Source organism: Xylocopa sonorina, unplaced genomic scaffold (genome assembly GCF_050948175.1).
Source record: "Xylocopa sonorina isolate GNS202 unplaced genomic scaffold, iyXylSono1_principal scaffold0014, whole genome shotgun sequence".
In the NCBI taxonomy this organism is placed as follows: Eukaryota; Metazoa; Arthropoda; class Insecta; order Hymenoptera; family Apidae; genus Xylocopa; species Xylocopa sonorina.
In genome coordinates this window covers 5,984,761-6,004,174 of record NW_027490090.1, presented here as the reverse complement: position 1 = coordinate 6,004,174, position 19,414 = coordinate 5,984,761, and the positions used below count along the sequence as shown (strand labels likewise).

The following is a 19,414-nucleotide window of genomic DNA, read 5'->3' as shown; positions in this document are numbered from 1 at the left end:
CTTCGCTCTTCTCAAAATCACTCAAAAATAAATACACGTCTGATCGCTCGCTAATTCGCTCGCTCAATGAATCTACTGGTGGTCCTCGGATCTTCTAGATCTTCTTTAGGGCTCCTTGGTGGGGTAGGCTGTACGCTTCGGTATTGTTCGTGGCATCGATCGGTGGATTTCGGGGATCTTCTCTTTTCGCCACCTCGGGTGTCTCTGAGGGGGGTCCTCCTGATCATTCGAACTGCGGCGCGTATCCTGCGCCGCCCTTTCCACAGCTCACCTGCAGGTCCGCTGTACAAGAGTAGCCAAGAGTAACCCAAGAGGGTTTCTCTTTTAGTGGGTTCAGGGGGGGGGGGGGGGGGTGGAGGTCCTTCTCACACCCAAAAACCATCCTATGCGTCTCCATGGACGATGACAGCGGTCATATCGTCGCAGGGCCTTGGATAATGTCCCTTGGATTGAAGGGTCTTCTTCGTTTACCCACTTTCCGACTCCTCCACCATCGAGCCCGTCACGCTACCTTGGCGCACAGCCCTTCCGCGAACCCGCGGTCTGCTTATCCGATGAAGGGACGTCTTCTGGGTCGTTTCTTCCATCAGCTCAACAGTCTAATCCTTAAGATGGAGAGAGAAGAGAAAGAGGGAGCGGGGGAGAGGTTCTGCCATCGTGTATTTCATGCTTCTCACAAATACAGCTATAGCGATGATCCGTGTCGCACTTCTCGTATGGGTGGTGATCAGCGAGCTAAGCTAACCGAAGCAAAGGAGGGGGGTGAAGCGAGACTTGTGACCACGTTACAACTTATAACTTTCTTTTTGTCATTTAATCTTGCATCATTAAATTTATTGAATCCATTTTTCTTATTGCTCTATGCACTGTTTTAAGCCCTGTTTTTTCCTCATTTTCATGATGAATTTCTGAAACTAATTGTGCGAAGCATTTACATGCAGCTGTTTTGTAATTTTCTACATTATTATTCCTTTTCCCCTTTCATTCAGACTTAGAGATGATTTTTTAAATTCAATCTGGCCTTTTTTATACATTTTAGTAATATTTATAACCGTTATCTCATTCATTACTATCTCTATGATAAATTGCAAATTGTATTTTATAAAAACAATTCTCTCCTTCTTGTATTAAATTTTAGATGTTAAGACTCTGAAATACAACTTTCTACTAAGGGAAATTTATACTTTAATAGTTTATACGTAGAACAAAACTATTTTGCTCTTAAAGTAGTCGTTTAGAATTAATAAGTAATAGAATTACAAAAAGTGCAAAAAAAAGTACAAAAGTGTTAGAATATTAGTGTTACATTAAAATGACATCAAAATGAAAGATAATAATTCTGTTTTTAGTATTGTACCATAAAATATTACTGTTAGAAATAAATTTACTTCGTATTTTCAATTTACAATAAATGATTTATATTCTTATAAAATAAGCAATATAGTAGTTAAACTATTTCTACTTATACATAACATTAAGTACAGGGAATGTATAGTGCTTGAATATATAGGGATATATTATATAGGATATATAATACATTGGAAGATATATATATAGGGATTAAGCATTCGTTTTGTTGCCCGCACTTGTGCTGTGAAAGTGTTTGGATGTCGGATCCTCTTTTTCCAAGATATTCTGACTGTATGTAATAAGATCTGAGTGTTCTTAATGGCTGGACCGTGCGTTTCGATATTGGTCAGTAGCTAGTTCTCTCCTGCGACGACTGGCGACACTTAAATCTTCCTGAAAGATGCGGTTGTTGCTTTCTACGCCACATTTTCACTGGCCACCTTAAGGATCTCCTCGTTAGGTCAGCCTTCCTCAATGACTGCCCTTCTGCATTCTGTGGCCTAGGCTTGACGTTGCCAAAGTCATTGGGATTGTGTTGATTGCCCCCTGTGGGTTATCAATCATGCGAGTTTCTGGTGTTTCTCTTTCAAAGCTTCCTTATTATTGTGCAGTGCTTCTATCGTGCTTATCTCCTGGAGATCTTCCCGTAGAAAGGATGGTCCGTCCTCCTTGCTTTCTTTCTTTTCAAGGATTCTTTCTTGATCATCTCCAGCCGTTCTCGAGCTGTTCTCATTTGTACTTTGTTTTGTATCTTGTTTCTTGTCGCGCTCTGGTATAGAGTTAGGGCTAGGAAGGATAAAGGAACCATTAAGAGGTGAATTCCCTCCAATGCTCAGTTGTCTGAATCTAAGTTAAATGCTGTCATGTGGGGTGATATAGATAAGATGCTATTAGACCTGAGTATTTCTCTATGAGGATCTGAATCTGCAATGTTAGGCAGATGTATGATATCAAAGTTAGATCAAAGTGGATCTCGTTGAAGTGTTCAGCTTTGTCTTCTTCAGTTGGGCTATTCCATAGTCGCGTTCGTCTTTAATTTAGATCAAGGTAATTACATCCAATACTGCCGTTGCTATGTTAACTCCTTCCTTTACAACCAAAGAATGCCTTCTTAGGTTTCGAGGATACTTCCAACGTTATGGCCCATCCGAATCCATTTAGGCAAGGTCCCAGAGAGACTGCAAGGAAACGTACATGGTCCTTTTCGACTGCTCATGTCACACTGTTACTCGATATTTCTTACAAATATCTTAATAAAACTTTATTGTTTACAATAAAGAAGATATATAACAATAAGGTGTAGGTTTTTCTTGGTGCCTGGTGCTTCTCGAGTAATTGACCTCTGTGTCTCTTTTTCCTAGACAAGGTTTAGAAAAAAAAAGCTATTGTCTAATCCAGGATTTCTTCAACTTTAATGTAATAATATTTGCGAAAGTTTGTTGTGGGACCCCATAAGCATCGCAAGCAGTTTTAGGCAATTAACTTTAATTTTTGATTTCAAGACGTATGAGAATGTGAAAGTTTTCAATAAGTAACAGCCTTAAAAAATAGAATACGGTAATAAAAATAATTTTTGGCCACACCATGGTGTGGGTCCCGCGACCCACAGTTTAAAAAATTCTAGTCTAATCCCTGGACAATCTTCCTTTGAATGTGGTTTTTTGTCCGCCATCGTTGAATTCCAACAGGTTTTCAAGTGCTTTGTTAAGTGGTATATTGCCAGAGCCTAATTAATTGAGTTTTGAGCTATATTGCGGTTCAACCGACTCTTGTTCTCCTAATTTATATAAACATAAACATGAGCGATATGAATTAAATCTTGGACATTATATTTGAAAGTTTTCTGTAATATTTTAATTTGTTTCTCGATGAAATAGTACATTTTCTGTTTGAACTGGATGTTTTTCTAAAAACTGACATTGATTTTAAGATATATAGAATGTGCCATGATATGAGTATCATTTAGATCCAATCATTAAAGTAATGCTTCGCACTCAACTTCCTTTCGGACGTTAACAATAGAAACTATTGTTAAAATAGCACTATTTTAGTAATGGCTTCTATTTTATAATTTTTCATTACTGGGACACGTTGGTAGTAGAAACTACGGCTCAAGTAGCACGTTTTAATGATAGAAAGTTAGAAAATAGAATCTGTTGCTAAAATTAGAAAATAGAAAATGTTGCTAAACTATTACTACTAGAGAATATTGCTATTTCAGGAATAGCTTCAGTTTTCTATTTTTCTATTACTGGGTGACGTTGGCAATAGAAACTATTGCTAAAATAGCAATATTTTGATAGGAAATTATAAAATAGAATCTATTGTTAAAATTAGAAAGTAGAAACCTATTGCAATAGTTTCTAAATTAGCAATAGCCTCTATTTTCTAATTTTCTATTACTGAAATGTGTTAGCAATAGAAACTATTGCTAAAATAGCAATGTTTTAATAATAAAAAATTAGAAACTAAAAGCTATTGCTAAAATTAGGTAATAGAAACTAAAATTTGGAAATATAAACTATTACTGAACTATTATTAAAATAGTAATATTTTAATAACAGAAAATTAAAAAATACAAAATTAGAAAATAGAAATTATTGCTAAATTATTGCTATTATATATAAAATAACAATATTTTAATTATTATAAGATCTATAAAGACTCAAATAATCCCATCGTGTCATATGGATTAAAAAATATACTTATTATTACATTTCAAGCTCTAAAAATGTCTCATCGTACATCAAAAGCTCGGACATTTTTAACCCCACTGTGCCCCAAAGAGTTAACTCTGACAAGTGCTTTAAAAAATTAGGTTTATCTCTGTTTCTTCTTTTAAACAAATTATTATATTTTTTAGCTGATTTGCTTTATTCAAAAAAGTGGAAAACTAACTCAGATCGCCAGCATTTAATATCGCAATAACTACATCTAACTACATCTTTATTACCATTACAATCGAAACTCTCTATTTTTATCGATAGTTTTTGCTTTTACCCAGAGAAATACCTCAAAAAATTCCGCGCAAATATGAACTTATGACGCAAACTACTTAACAAAATTGCAGGAACGAAAATTGGTGTTTCATACGTTACATATTGGTGCGCTAAGTATATGAGGAGACCATAATATGCACGAAAATTTGTTCTGGGACTCCATAAACATTGCTCGAAAATATTTTTTGCAATTTTAGCCATTAGATACTGTGAAAATTTTTAATAAAAATCATTTTTAGCCACCCCAATTGAGATCGTAACCTACAGTTTAAGAAATTCTGATCTAACGATTACAAAATGAACGCTTGATCGGAAAAACAATTGTTTGCAAATAACGAAAATCGTTTTACATAAAAATAACCTAGAACTATGGCTACTTTTCTATTTGTCCGTAATTGCTCGACTGCTGTTATTAAATGATGACTATTAGTATAAAAAAAGGCATCGATACGATTCTAATCCTCGAACATCTAATGCTGCATTCTGAACCATGCACTCAGCAAGAATAATTGAAAGAATTGTATCAAGAGCACGTGATACTGGAAGTTTCTGTAGGAAGAAGTCCTTCCTCTTTTATGGATTATTGAAGCTGTGTTAGAAGTAATAATAACCAGTTCCTAAATTGATAGAAGAATTGTATTAGCAGCAAGAGTTCACTGAAAAATACAGAATCTTGCAATCACATTTTCATTGCTATCGTGTAAATTATTGCATAGTCTGAGGAAGTAAAGAAGTGAACAAGAAGAAGAAAGTGAAGTGTGAAGTAAAGAAGTAAAGTAAAGAAGAATAATAAGGTGAAATGTAAAGTAGAAAAAAAAGAAGAAAGACAACAGGAATGCAATATTGTAAGTGGACGAAGAAGAAGATTGCGGTTTTTAAACAAATCTTTGTTCTTTAAGGAAGAACTACTGACCTGAGAATAATCCACGTCGCATGAGAATAGTGGGTGGTTGAAGTCTTGATACTTGGTGCGGAATTTTCAACAAAACTACCGAAGATCTGTTGTTTTTTAAAAAGTTTTTGTTTTCGAACGAAGGGTTACTGAATAATCCACATACACAATACAGAATAATCCTCATTGGATGAGAAAAGTGGATGAAGAAAGTAGTTTGAAGTCTTAATTCTTACTATTTGGAATTTTTGGCGATCAAACTATTGGTCCATATTTCTTCGAGTTATATTTTCTGTGGAATGAGCTACCATATATTGAAAAACGTTAATTTAGGCCATTTTTAGAATGAATGGTTACAACTTAATAGTGTTTTGAGGCGTATGGGAGGAAGAGCAACTTCTCGCTCTCAATTTTAATATATAAATCAACAATAACAATAGTAATAATTGGATAAAATATTTCTTATGGCGGGAGCGGTGCTGTGAATACAATTCTTTCGCGTCACTACGCGACTGTACTGAAAGCTCTAAACGAACACAGAACTCTCGACAAACTCCAAACTCTGAACGAATTTACGATTCTAAACGAATGAAATGAATGTTCTAACCGAACTGCTCTGAACAAACTGAATGTTCTAATCGAAGTGCCGGGAGGGCGAAAATGTCGCCCCTTAAAAATGCGTACAGCAAAGGATGGAAAAACCAAGAACGAAAAGGATGGATGCGCGGACAGGAAAAGCGAACGCTTCCACGAAAACGCAAGAAACGGAAATTGGGCATAAATAAACCAAAGTTAAGGATCTACTGTACACGACTGGGCAATGCTCAGTCGCGGCAAATTCTTGAGGAAAACAATTGCTTGGCCTGAAGTATCGACACAAAAAAGACGGATGTTGGCCGTAGTGATGTTGCCAAATAGTTAACCCGTGGTGTCCAGACCTGCGCTTAGTCTTGGGAACGCATTGTGATTTAAACCGAAAATTTACGACTCTAAAAATCACGGAATCGTAGCCGCCACAGCTTCATCCTATTATGGATATACTCATTATTTTATTAACAGTAAGAGGATGTTTAAACAATGTAAAAATGAGAAGATGTATAAACAATATTTCCAATTCGATTGATTGAACGTGGACCAATGGTACCCTCTAAAATACATGAAAGAGACAATTGTGCAAATCAGATTTGCCATAATTTTATTATGAATGAAAAGGCGAAAAGAAATTCTAATGTGCAATACAGTTTTGAAAATTCCCGCCATTATTTCGTGGGCAGCTTGTACTTCGATTGGCTTCGTCCGACTTCGACTGAAGGAGGACAGTGATACGAAACGCTGGAGGTGAAAGAGAGAAAGAAGAGGAGCGCATGCGTAGTAAGCTGTCTATCGACTATAAGAACTGTTGAAGGTGAGAACAAGAAAGAAGAGGAGCGCTTGCGTATTAACCTTCTTACCAAGTAGAAGTATTGCTGAAGATAAAAGAAAGAAAGAAGCATCGCGCATCGCGTAGTAACCCTCCTATCGAGTTCGAGATACGACATAACCTTTTGTTTAAAATATCATGAACAAATATATTAATAAAAGCAGTTGATGTACAGGTTATTATATATGAGAACAGAAACAATTGCACTTGCGTCCAACCGTTCGTTTCACAATAACCTAGAGCGATACTTCGGAACTGAAAATGAATATTTGGAATTACACGTTTGATAAACAAATCGATTGTTATCTATTTTAAAGCTTTTTTCGTTCTTGCGATTTTTTATCATCTCAAGTACATATATTAAATTTGCTAATACAAAGATGGAAATATTGCATTTAAGAAACACGAGTATAACCTTAAAATATTGAACGTAAAGATTTTTCTTCCACAGTGACATTCTCATAAAGAATTATATTAATATTATGGGATACTCTGTATATCAAAGTTTAGTACTAAATCATTATCATCATGCGATGATATATTTAATATCAGTTGAGCATGCTAGCGATTAAGGTTGTATCTACCATTGGTAACTGTTTACTTTAACAACTTATAATTTCTGCTATGTTAACTACTTTTTGTTTGAAGAACTTTACTTTATTATTATAAGGAGAAATTAGTCGGAGGAACCCAATTGTAGGACTCTAGTTTGGACAGTTCCTGGAGAATAGAGTACGACACTTATCGGGAGGCATCAGAGGTTTATTTAGATGCAAGTAATGACTACAGAATATCTGAGCTATGGCGAAAACTAGCTGGTATATGGTTGAGGATGAGTGAGTCAAGGTACAAAGATCAGCGAACAAGTAAAGGACAGAGGACAGGATTAGTAAGGGGATACAAGTTGATAGAAGAATTGGAATTTAGGAACTATGATTAACCCTTTGTACTCCGAACACTAGTTACTCAGTACCACTTTGTCTATTTTTTAGAATTTTCTAAAGTACGATAACGTTTGAAACAAACCCCAATATGCACTGCAGGCTGATATTGTACATGTTGGACAATATTAATTGAGCTCTTTGTGCTAATGGTGCCTTTTCTGCTTGATGAAACAGCTTCAGTGAGTTGTTAATTGTAATTGGTCGCGAAGCGTTGTCTTGAAAACTGGTTTTCACTGGTTGTCTCGGTATAGGTACTCGGTTGGAAGGGCGTTGCCATTCTCTTCTTTCTTCTCGAAGATAGCGTTCTATGTTTATCGCCTCTTTTTCGGCTTCCAACAGTATGGTTGGCTTAGTTGACAGTAATATTCTGCCAATGTTTCAGTCCAAATTACGGATGTAGATTCTTGGAACCTTGCCGTTCAATGTTTCAAGCATTATATGTCTTGTTAATGGTTGTGGATATCGTTACCAATCGCATATGTCAGTTTGTTGTATATGCGTCTGAATCTGATGTTAAATGAATGGAGACTCTCGTCCCTACCTTGTTTTAAATCGCGCAGCTGTTCCTGGTATTCATCCGAGGTGATCTGAGTGGCGACGTTTGTCCGTAGAGCGTCATAAACAGTAATAACCGTAAATAGAAATCGGATTGTTGCGTATACCTTGTGTTGTTTTTCCTATTATCTTCTCTACTTTGATTGCTTTTAGTAAGAGATCATTTTCGTTGCATCTGTTTCTCATGTCTCGAACCTCTTGGATAAAGTCTTCAACTCCAACATCATCGCCTCCGTTAAGAGTTGGAATGTATCGCACTGCGTCTTTTGCTCTTAGCATAGTGACTGGTGCTGGTAATTCGTCTTCTTCATCCTCTGACGTTGTGTTTTTCGTTTTGCTTTTGCATTGCATCGAGCATAGCGCGTACGTTATGGTCAATTCATGTGGAAGTGGCATTGGCGATTTTAACCCATTGCGGGCAAGACACTCCAATGCGCGAGTGTTCGTCTGGACGGGTAGGCTTGGGAGCATTTCGTGCGACACTAGTATACGCATGAAGTTGCGTTTGCAACAATTATATAGTTCATACCTTATAAACAAATGGTTGCTAAATGATTTACAACATGTCTATTGGACTTTTTATTGATAATTTCAATTTTATTTTTTAAAATCTTCTAGAGTATGATATTTTTGAAAACAGTTGCCTATACACATAAGTGGTTTTCTCGGACATGTGTCACAGTAGAAATGTGTTTGTTTCCTTCTTCCTTTTATTTTTCGATTTGAGCACAGAATGCAGTCCCTGCAGTTTCCATTATCGTCATGGGGAATGGTGTGTAAGCTATCATTTAGTCTTTTTGGCTCACCAGAGGTAGACGGTTCTGTATTCCTTTGAAATCCATCATGAAAATCGTCAATGAGTTGATCGACGAGGCGTCGCACAAACTTCAGATGTGAAATTGGCTTTCGATTGTTTTTCGTTTGTATACATTTGTACATTATATATGCATTTACAACACACATTTCGAGACCCCAAAAAAAACAATTTTTTCCATCACTTATTTGATTTTCTCATAAAACAGTAAGTGGAAATATATTGGTCAGCTACCCCTCCTATCTACCCCTTTCCATGTAGTTATTATAATTTATCATTGCAACGGATTTTTCCAATTAGAGAAATCCACCACCGCGCATTCTTCTGTTTATTTGTCTTGTTGCACTTGTATCCCAAGCACTCAGCTGTGTAACAATTCTCTTATTCTTCCAAGATAATAACAAAATTTCATGAGACCTATACGCAGCAATTTTGCTATCAGAAAATATTGGTTTTTTTTATTACATGCGGAATGTATTTTCAAAGGCTTTTTGACCGGAAGGAGATGCTCCTTCGCTTGAGTGAGGGCTATATAGTCCTCCGTAGTAGGGGAGCGACCCCCCTTGCTTGATGCTGTCGAGCGTGTCGCCGGAGAAGGGGGGGGGGGGGGATAGGTCTCCGCGGAGTCATTATCTTCTCCCTCCCATTCCGACAATACTGAGGGTGATCTAACAGACATCGACGAGGCCCGAGATCGGCTGGGGTTGCCAATGTCCTCCTCTCCAGCGTCCAAAGGCGCTATTTCCTCTGCCCTGGACGATGGGCCTATGTTACTGACAGCAGCAAGACGCTTCCTCCTCCGGGACAGGGCCTCTAATCGCTTGCGCCTCTCGGCGGTAAACCGGGGCTGCGGTATAGAAACCTCCTCACTCCGTACTACTTCCGGAAGTGCCTTTGGGGCTCCGTCCCCCTCTTTCCCTCTCCTTCCCCTCCTCTCCCCCCCCCCTCCTACCCGGTTTTACATTAAAGAATTCCATGAATCGACTCACGATTGGGGTCGGAAAAAATGTCGCCCCCAGCAGAGCCGCCATACCGGGGGAAGGCTTAATACCCCGGGGAGCGCCAGGTATCCCGGAATTGGTCCGCTAAAGACCGCATGGACTGGGCGTACTCCCCCACCGCGGACCGTAGCTTGAGGCAAGGGACTTTATAGAGGTTTATCCCCTCGCGGGCCAGCCAATGAAAGCAAGCCCTCCGTTCCGGCGAAACATGACCACTGGTTTACGGTAATTACGACAGGGGTCACACCACCCCTGTCGTGCTATGGAGATCTCGTGGACGCAACCCCCCGTATCACGCTCTAACTGGCCGTGGCCCCCTGGGATGAGAATTGCTTCAGCCTTTTCATCCCTCCGCTCTGAGCCTTACCGGCAAGGGATCCGAAGATCTCGCCGGCATCGCCTCAGAGCATCGAAGAGGCTACTTCAGCTTCCACGGTTCTCAAAAAGCCAGAGCCCCGTTAGCCATCGGAAAATTCCGGTGTTATCAGGTTCCATCACGAGGAGGTGGGAATGGCACATGTTGTTGCAAAAGTGCAACAACTTCAGAACCTAAGGGTTCCCAACCTAACCTAACCTAACCCTTTTTTTTAACGCAGGGAAATCCTCATGTTATACCATGGATTCTTTGGGAAATCCATGGTTATGTCGGGCTCTTACCGGACTTGGTCAAATCCAATGAAAGGACCCTATTCAAAAACCATATGTTTTCGCCCCCAATCGATTTTGTTTAAACTTTGCATATTTGTAGATCTATATGTGTCTCATCAATTGCCAGAGTCTCTATCTGTCGGGTCTTTTAATAAGGGAGGGGGAGGGGGTCAAAGTACGCATTTGGCGAAAGCTTTCGGAGGCTATAACTTTTGATTAAAAAAAGATATCGACTTGAGTTTGGCGTCAAAAAATCACAAAAAAGTTAAGCTTTCGAATGCTATATAATTTTTTCTTTTTTCGGAATTTTTAAGTCACATTTTATGCTTTTTTCTAGTTTTCGGGTTAGTGAAAAATTGCGAAAAATTGCTATTCCCAAAATAGGTATCCCTAGATTTTAACAAAAAACTCAGTATAGGAAGCTCATTTTATGCTCTTTAAGTGGTATAAATCTTACCCTGGGGAAACTTTTTGTTTAAAAGTTATAACATAATATTCGTGTCGATGCGCAAGCTGTGGACGCGAAATTCGAGCAAAACAGATGCTTTTCTTAACATATTGTGACTTATTATTAAAATTATTATCATCGGAGATTGAGATTATTATTGTACTAGAAAGAATTCGTTTTTAAAAATACTTTTTAATTTAATGTTACTTACATTTTTTAAATAATATTACACGGGACAAAATTAAAAGACAAACTTCGGCAATTTCTCGTCGCATAAATAATATTAATGAAGATGATGATGCAATAATCACCATATGGGATGGTACTTATGTTTATTTGCATAAAAGTACGAATTATCGCTTCCAAAGAGTGACGTATAGTGGTAAAAAAAAAAAAGAACTTTTTAAAACCGATGCTGGCAGTAACTACGAATGGTTATATATTGGATGTTTTTGGTCCAAATAAATTGTGGGCAGCAACAGTATCTGATGCAGATATCTTTAGATTTATTATGAATACCGATTGGTTTAAGAACTTTTTCAAACCTGGTGATATCTTCATTCTTGACAGAGGCTTTTCCTACGTAAAAAATGAAATACTACAAAATAATTACAAAGTCGTCATCCTGCCCTGCTAAAAAAAGGAGTTAAACAACTATCAACCTCTGAAGCAAACGAAAGTCGAGTATGCACCAAACAAAGATGGGTAGTAGAAAGTGTAAATAGCTCACTTAAAAGATTTAAATATTTCAAAACAGCTATAGCTTCAGAATGTGTCCCAAAATTGTTTGACGATTTTAAAATTGCAAGTGCTCTTCACAACGCATACTTTAAACGAATATATAGTGATAATGATGATCCAGAAGTGGCTTCAACTTTATTAAAAGACCTAAATAAACCAAATATAATGCAGCAAATTGTAGAATGCGAAGGTCTTGTAAAAAAAATAAAAAACTTTGAAAACATGACATTAGAACATTATGAAAACTTCCCAGCCTGGACATTAAAGTGCTTAAAATCGTTCACGGAATCATATCAATTATCACTTGCAAAGTCGTATATAGCGGATCACTTGCTTTCTGGAAAGTACCAATTTTTTATCAGCAAGGTAAGCTATCTTCCAGACTTCAGCAAATATGGATTGGATATTCAGACACCATTGTTCATAAAAGCTAAATTGCAATTACGACACTGTGATCAGAAGCTTTATTCGATATTCACTTTAATTGATATCGCACAGCCCACAATTACGTCTGTCAGAAGTTATTACTGCCAGTGTAGAAACGGAGCGAGGACTGTTGGTTGCTGTGCTCATGTGTTAGCAATAATATGGTACCTGGGATTTGGACGATACAGTGATCTATCAGCACCAGCTAATTTTTTAAACATACATTTTCTTCATATAAGACCAACATCGGAAGATACAGAAGATGAAGATGAATAACATACAAAAGAAAAAGGACATCTAGAAAAAGAGGAATAATGTAAGTAACATTAAATTAAAAAGTATTTTTAAAAACAAATTCTTCCTAGTACAATAATAATCTCAATCTCCGATGATAATAATTTTAATAATAAGTCACAATATGTTAAGAAAAGCATCTGTTTTGCTCGAATTTCGCGTCCACAGCTTGCGCATCGACACGAATATTATGTTATAACTTTTAAACAAAAAGTTTCCCCAGGGTAAGATTTATACCACTTAAAGAGCATAAAATGAGCTTCCTATACTGAGTTTTTTGTTAAAATCTAGGGATACCTATTTTGGGAATAGCAATTTTTCGCAATTTTTCACTAACCCGAAAACTAGAAAAAAGCATAAAATGTGACTTAAAAATTCCGAAAAAAGAAAAAATTATATAGCATTCGAAAGCTTAATTTTTTTGTGATTTTTTGACGCCAAACTCAAGTCGATATCTTTTTTTAATCAAAAGTTATAGCCTCCGAAAGCTTTCGCCAAATGCGTACTTTGACCCCCTCCCCCTCCCTTATTAAAAGACCCGACAGATAGAGACTCTGGCAATTGATGAGACACATATAGATCTACAAATATGCAAAGTTTAAACAAAATCGATTGGGGGCGAAAACATATGGTTTTTGAATAGGGTCCTTTGTCCAAAATGGTTGTCCAAATAGAACACTTCCAGCTATCCACCTGTACTCAGATCGAAGATCTTCATACTCGAAATAACTCTTTTTCGAGCTCGTCCCTTTAACAGGCACCGGCCGCAACCACCACGGTCGATGCACTCGTCTCGAGTCTGCATTTACCAGGAAAATTCCGCATATTATTTCTATCATAATTTTCCTATACCAGTTTAGCGTTCTCCGCAGACAACTGTAATAACATGACATCTGATCAGACAGATCGACACCCTTTTTCGCATTATTATAAGAAAAAACAGCATCCGGTTTAGATTTATTATTTGGCCCCTGAATAAGTACACATTTATGGTTCTGAGAAGTAGTTATCATACATACGGGCTTTTTGTCGGTCCATTTCATAAATTTTACTCCATTGCGATTTTCAAAACTTATAATGCTACCCCGTTGTTGCTTTTGTTTTGTTTGTAGTGGTAGAAATTTTTTATTCTTTTTTATTGTTCCATAAATAAATGTTTTTTTTTTGCATCAGTTCCTCGGTCAAAGGGATACTAGTATAAAAACTATTGGTGAATAGTATGCGGCCCCCAAATAATAAATCTCTTATCAATTTCATAACTACATCAGGAGAATGTGTCTTGACGATTGGTTCTGCATTTATGCCTGCATAAATATCGATATTATATGTGTAACCTTCAGGGAGGCACTGTTTGTATGCCTTTATGCCATACTTATGACGCTTGCCTGGAATCTATTAGCGAAAACTAAGGCGTCCCCTCCACGGAATCATACTTTCGTCAATAACAATGTTTCTTGCAGATTTAATAGTGCTTTTAAATGTATGCACAATTACTTCAACTATATTTCTTATTTTATGTAACCGATCTTCTGCTTTAGCCGTGGTATTGCCGGAAAAGTGTAAATATTTGAGAATAGATATAAATCGATCACGCTTCATCGCATTTTTTATACCAGAGTTTGCATATATGTCATTTTGAGACCAATATAATCTAATTTCTGGTATCTGTACTATACCCACAATTAGCAAGATACCAATAAAAGTATTTATTTCAGCTTTTGTAATAGGCTCCCAGGTCCGTTGGTGACGTTTGCTGCTACATGCAGAATTATTGATGCACTGTGTCGCGTATTTATTTGTTTCTTCAACGATTATTTGTAGTATGTGATCCGTGACGAATAATTTATATAACGAAACAGGATTGCTGCGGTTCGTGTTGTGAATTAAAAACTCTTCTTCTTCCACATACTCATTCATTTCTAGATGTCTTTCTGTTATTTTCTTCCATTCATTATCACCATCGTCACCCTCGGAATTGGATTCGGAATCTTTTTCCTTCAAGGAATCGTCATTCAATTCGTTAGCTAATGGATAACTATCATTGCTTGCCTCATCTGAAGAGCTTGAAACTATTCTAAATCTTCGCATATTTACACTGACTCCAATGGTAGATTTTTCAGACGAACCACTTTCTTCTATATCCATTCCATCCATTATTTATAAAGGCAAAAATTCAAAAAGGAAAAGTGCTAACCGCCTTTGTAGAAGAAAAGATAATTTTATCTACCTTTACACTTGATGCAAGACATGTGCGCTCAGAAAACTCTACGTCAGAACTGTTGCGCTGTCGCATTTAGCGCGTTCGAAGCCTTGAACGAGCAATAATGTCACCCCCCGCCCGACGAAACGTCACGAGATAAGAAGTCCCGCCTCACGCGAAAAAACGTAGATATTCGCCCCGGCGTGAACGTGTTAATTCGTAATCGTTTCGAATTCGCGTGCGTTGTCTTCTTTTCTTACTTCGCCGTCCTCAGTCATCTTCTCGCCTGTGGTGCGGAGATGGACGGCAGCGGCGATGTTTCGCTCCTCGGTGGGTACTTTGAAGCGACTCTTACCTCCGAAGAAATGAGAGTCCCCTACCTTGGAGCGAAACGTGGCAAACGTCCACGACGCCGACCACGCAAGACTCGTCGAGCAGCGAGCGTACGCTTCCTTTCGCGCTCGGCAGCTTCCTTCGCGGCCATAACTCTGTCGCAAAACAGAATTACGACCTGCCAATATCTCTCGTTTTCCAGTATTTTTGGCAAAATACCGTTCAACGATAGATCCGATCCGATCTGTGGCACAAAGGCATGACGCGACGTTTCCCACGCGGGACAAAATTTCAGCGTATGTTGCGCCGTATCTTCTTGCTCACCACAGTGGAAATACGTGGCCATGGCCTCCTTTCCAATCTTCTGCAGATATTGAGCGAAGCATCCATGCCCCATCAATACCTGTGTGGCTCTGAAGGTGAGTTACCCTCTCCTTTCTTCTACCCATTTTTCTAGAATGGGTAAAATGGCCCCTACGGTCCTGTGCACGGACGCTGGGGCGAGCTTTTCTCTCCATTTTGAAAAAGTGAAGCGTCTCGCTTCCTTTCTCAATTCTTCTCGAGCAGGTGCAGACTCTCCTTCTTCTCCTACCTGGCGCATTGTACGAAGGGAATCGTACACCACCCTGTCTTTTTGTGCCAGGTATTCCAGGGGCACAAAGCCCGCCAGCAGCGTTGCCGCGTCTCGTAGAATATCGTGTGATATCCTCTCACGACGCGGATCGCAATTCTTCTTCACGCACTTCGCATGAGTTGCAGGCTTCATCTCCCCCTGCTAAATGCGTCGGTCCACACTGGGGCTCCGTAAAGTGCGATACTTTTAACGACGCCGGCTTAAAGTCTTCTGACTTTCTCGTCAGGACCGTTCATATTCGGCATGATGCAGCTTAAATAATTTGCCGCAGCATCCAGACGAACGAGGGCGTGCGAAATGGCGATCAATGTTCCATTTGTCGTCGAGGAGTACGCCGAGATAACACATCTCCGCTTCCGACTTTGACTTTCGCTGGACCAATGCTGACCATTTCGTTGCCTCGTTGACGGCTCGTCTTGCTCGCCAACATCAGAGTATCATCCGCGTAACACGTGAGATGAACTCGTAATGGCATTGGTGATTTTAATACCGTGTTATAACCCAGATTCCACAGAAGAGGCCCGAGGACTGATCCCTGTAGAACCCCGCGGTTTATATTCTTCTTAACGCTGCCGTCGCAATTCTCGAAGATAATCCCTCGATCGCTCAGGTAGTTTTCCACGACCCTTCGCAGGTATCGTGAAAACCTGTGTTCTTCCAGTGCTCTTCGGATCGCTTTCCACTCGAGAGAGTTGAATGGCCTCTTTATATCTAAAGAAAGCGCAACTGCAACTCCCCCTTCTTCGATCGTGTTCTCCGCGAGGGATTTAACTTTCCGTATCGCGTCGATCGTCGATCTTCCCTATCTGAAGCCAAATTGGTTGTCATCGAGATCCGGTCCGACCCGCGATAGATGCTCGACGAGACGATCGTGAACTATTCTTTCGAATAATTTTCCGACCTCGTCGAGCAAGACTATCGGTCTGTATGTGGACGGAGAATCTTCAGGTTTTCCCGGCTTCTTGAGGAGAACTAATCTGTCGGTTTTCCATCTTGTGGGTAGCATCCCGGTCTTCAAGCACGTTGAAAATAATTTTCTCAGTCTAGAACCGAGAATACTGCATGTCATGGACCACGCACGTCCTGGGATTCCATCTGGTCCGGGCGGAAACTTCGTATTCCTGTGACCAGGTGTTTGGGTCGTTTATTTTCGAAATGTTTAAAATATTGGATGAATCTTGGATATTCGTCGCCGACGTTGGATCTTCCGACGGGAAGAGCGTGTCGACGACTCCTTCCAGGAACGAAGTCTTCATAATTTCCGTCAACGGGGGCGTCCATGGTCGTAATTTATTCGTCCTGGCCACTCAACCTTAGGATTAACGCGAGCGCTCCATTACAAATTTTAGTTCGAAATAAATAAATAAATAACGTATATAAAATAAAATATATAACTAGTTTAGGCAACTAAAAGAAAACATATTACACATTAAGACAGGCCGATTTAAGAGAAAAAACCAGCTAGTGTTCAACTGAGCAAGCTCCATCGATAAGTATTTACTATTATCTTGTTATATTCACGCGTCCATGTGTTTGTAATACTTTATTGACAGTGGTAATTGTGTACCACCTTGTCATTAAATGTACTCTGTGTATAATTTAATAAAATTGAGTCACGAGTAAAAAGATAAAATCATATAGTGTTCATGTACTAAGATAAAATATAATGAGATGCAATATATAACGTAAACTTATGCAGAATAATGTAATAAAACGTACTAGATACGATAAAACGCCACGAAGTCATACGTGAGCATTGTTAGTGTAAAATGGACGGCTAGAACTGCACCATCTACTTCGTATTTACCCGCATTATTATCAATGCGTTCACGTTCGGATGATAAGTTATCATGCGTGTTTTTAATTACTAAGGTTAGTTAGCTTGACTTATCAGCAATAGATAATCGAGCAGATATAATAATAACTTTCGTACCTTTACCACACAAGCAACTTAGTTTGTTTTATTATTAAGCCAGCAATAGCTTAACAGAATAAGAACAATGGGATAAAGTATGCTATGGTGTAATAAGTTAAACTATATGTATGTGTAGAATAATATAGTAAATTACAGTTAATATGATAAAACGCGAAGAAATCGCTACGTTATGTGAGCGTTGTATAACGCAGCGTGGCTAGCAAAAACAAAACAATCCTATTCTATATCCATCCAGCTATTTTCAATTGTTATGCGTGTCTTTTATTATCAGAACTGCTTATATCAGTAATGGATAATGGTATAAATATAATAAAATTATGCGTCCCAATCAGAAAATTTATTTAGTTTAATTCAATTTAATTTAATGTATTATTAAAAAACAGCAATAAATAGTGGTATAGTTATATAAGAATAACATATAAACGATTATGATCTAGTGAAATATATATAAAGTGGTATAATAGAATAAAATAGATATCAAACGAGGTGAAGATCGCTGCGTTACGTAAGCGGTGTCTTATCTAAATCTGTTCTTGCTGGCTTATTATCATTTTCCCCTTTTCTAATTATTCTTTATTTTTCATTTTCCAATCAATAGTGCTCTACCAATTGGTTTTGTTATCGTACTATCATATTATTATTATAAAACCGCCAGGAATCGGGTTTTGATTGAGCGGGACAACGGAAAAATTGCCGACATGTACACTTAACGTAAGCCCTACAGGGGCTAGATCGATTTTTTTAGCCATATTTTTCACATAGTATTGCATTGTAGAGGAATGACACTCCATATCGGTATTATTTTTTTATTTTTTAATTCAGTTGTTTAAAAGTTATGGCCGTTATTATAATTGTCGAAAGTTAGTTGACAGCTTTAGTTTCTAGACATTGTCTATTTTATTTTAACTTATTGAATAGTCCTACTGTTTCTATTTTTACACGAGCAATAATTCTTTATTAATAAGTCTAATTCCGACATTTTGGGATATAAATAATATGATAGTCCAAGGAAACGGCCGCCAATTTAGCGTACACGCGATATATAAGTTACGAAGTTTTCTATTGCGATCTTTAACTGTATAAACGATTTTTCTTTTTTTTTTCAATATTGTATTCAGGGGGGATCTGGCTCTAAATATTAATTGTTGTGATCAATAAAATAAAACCAATAGATATGCAAAAATAGTACATTTTGTAATAAAGGTGCGGTAATTTGCTCATCAAATTACTCTCCATGGCAACTCTATTGTCTATTCATATTTTTATTATTTTTTCTATTTCTCCGATATTGCAGCAGTATGGCCTAACAATTCCACAATTGCTCCTAGTATTTAACTTATACTTTATACTCTTTTTTTTTCTTTTCTTCTCATTTAGCATTGTGTTGTCCCGCGCTCACGCCACCGCACGCCATTACGCCGCACGCGCCGTCCTCGCCGATTGGTCATTAGCCGTTGGGCGTGGGCGCAGCAGGGCAGCAATAGGCCGGCGGGCGAACGCCATGAGCGCGGGGCAACTCTCCGCACACAGGATTGGAGGACAGCAATCTAATTGTCTGTCCACCGTATTGTCCTGGGAGCGGGTTACCTTACCCTACCTTACCCCTCTTCGTCATCACGGAACCGGCGGTGTGCCATTACTTCGAGGTGACGCCCCGGACACGCTTCCCCGGGAGTCCAGTGAACTTTTTGCATTTATTATTTCCCGTATTATATATTAGGGGAAATACCCTCTTGTCTTTGTATTTCTATTATCGATTTGATTGTATATGGGTCATCA

General features: G+C 38.3%; 2 pseudogenes; both read right to left on the bottom strand.

The window, feature by feature from the left end:
- The window catches only part of LOC143431803 (NADH-ubiquinone oxidoreductase chain 4 pseudogene), an 86,089-nt pseudogene that overhangs the window by 65,237 nt on the left and 1,438 nt on the right, over window positions 1–19,414 (bottom strand).
- On the bottom strand, window positions 7,624–8,655 carry LOC143431870 (uncharacterized; annotated as a pseudogene).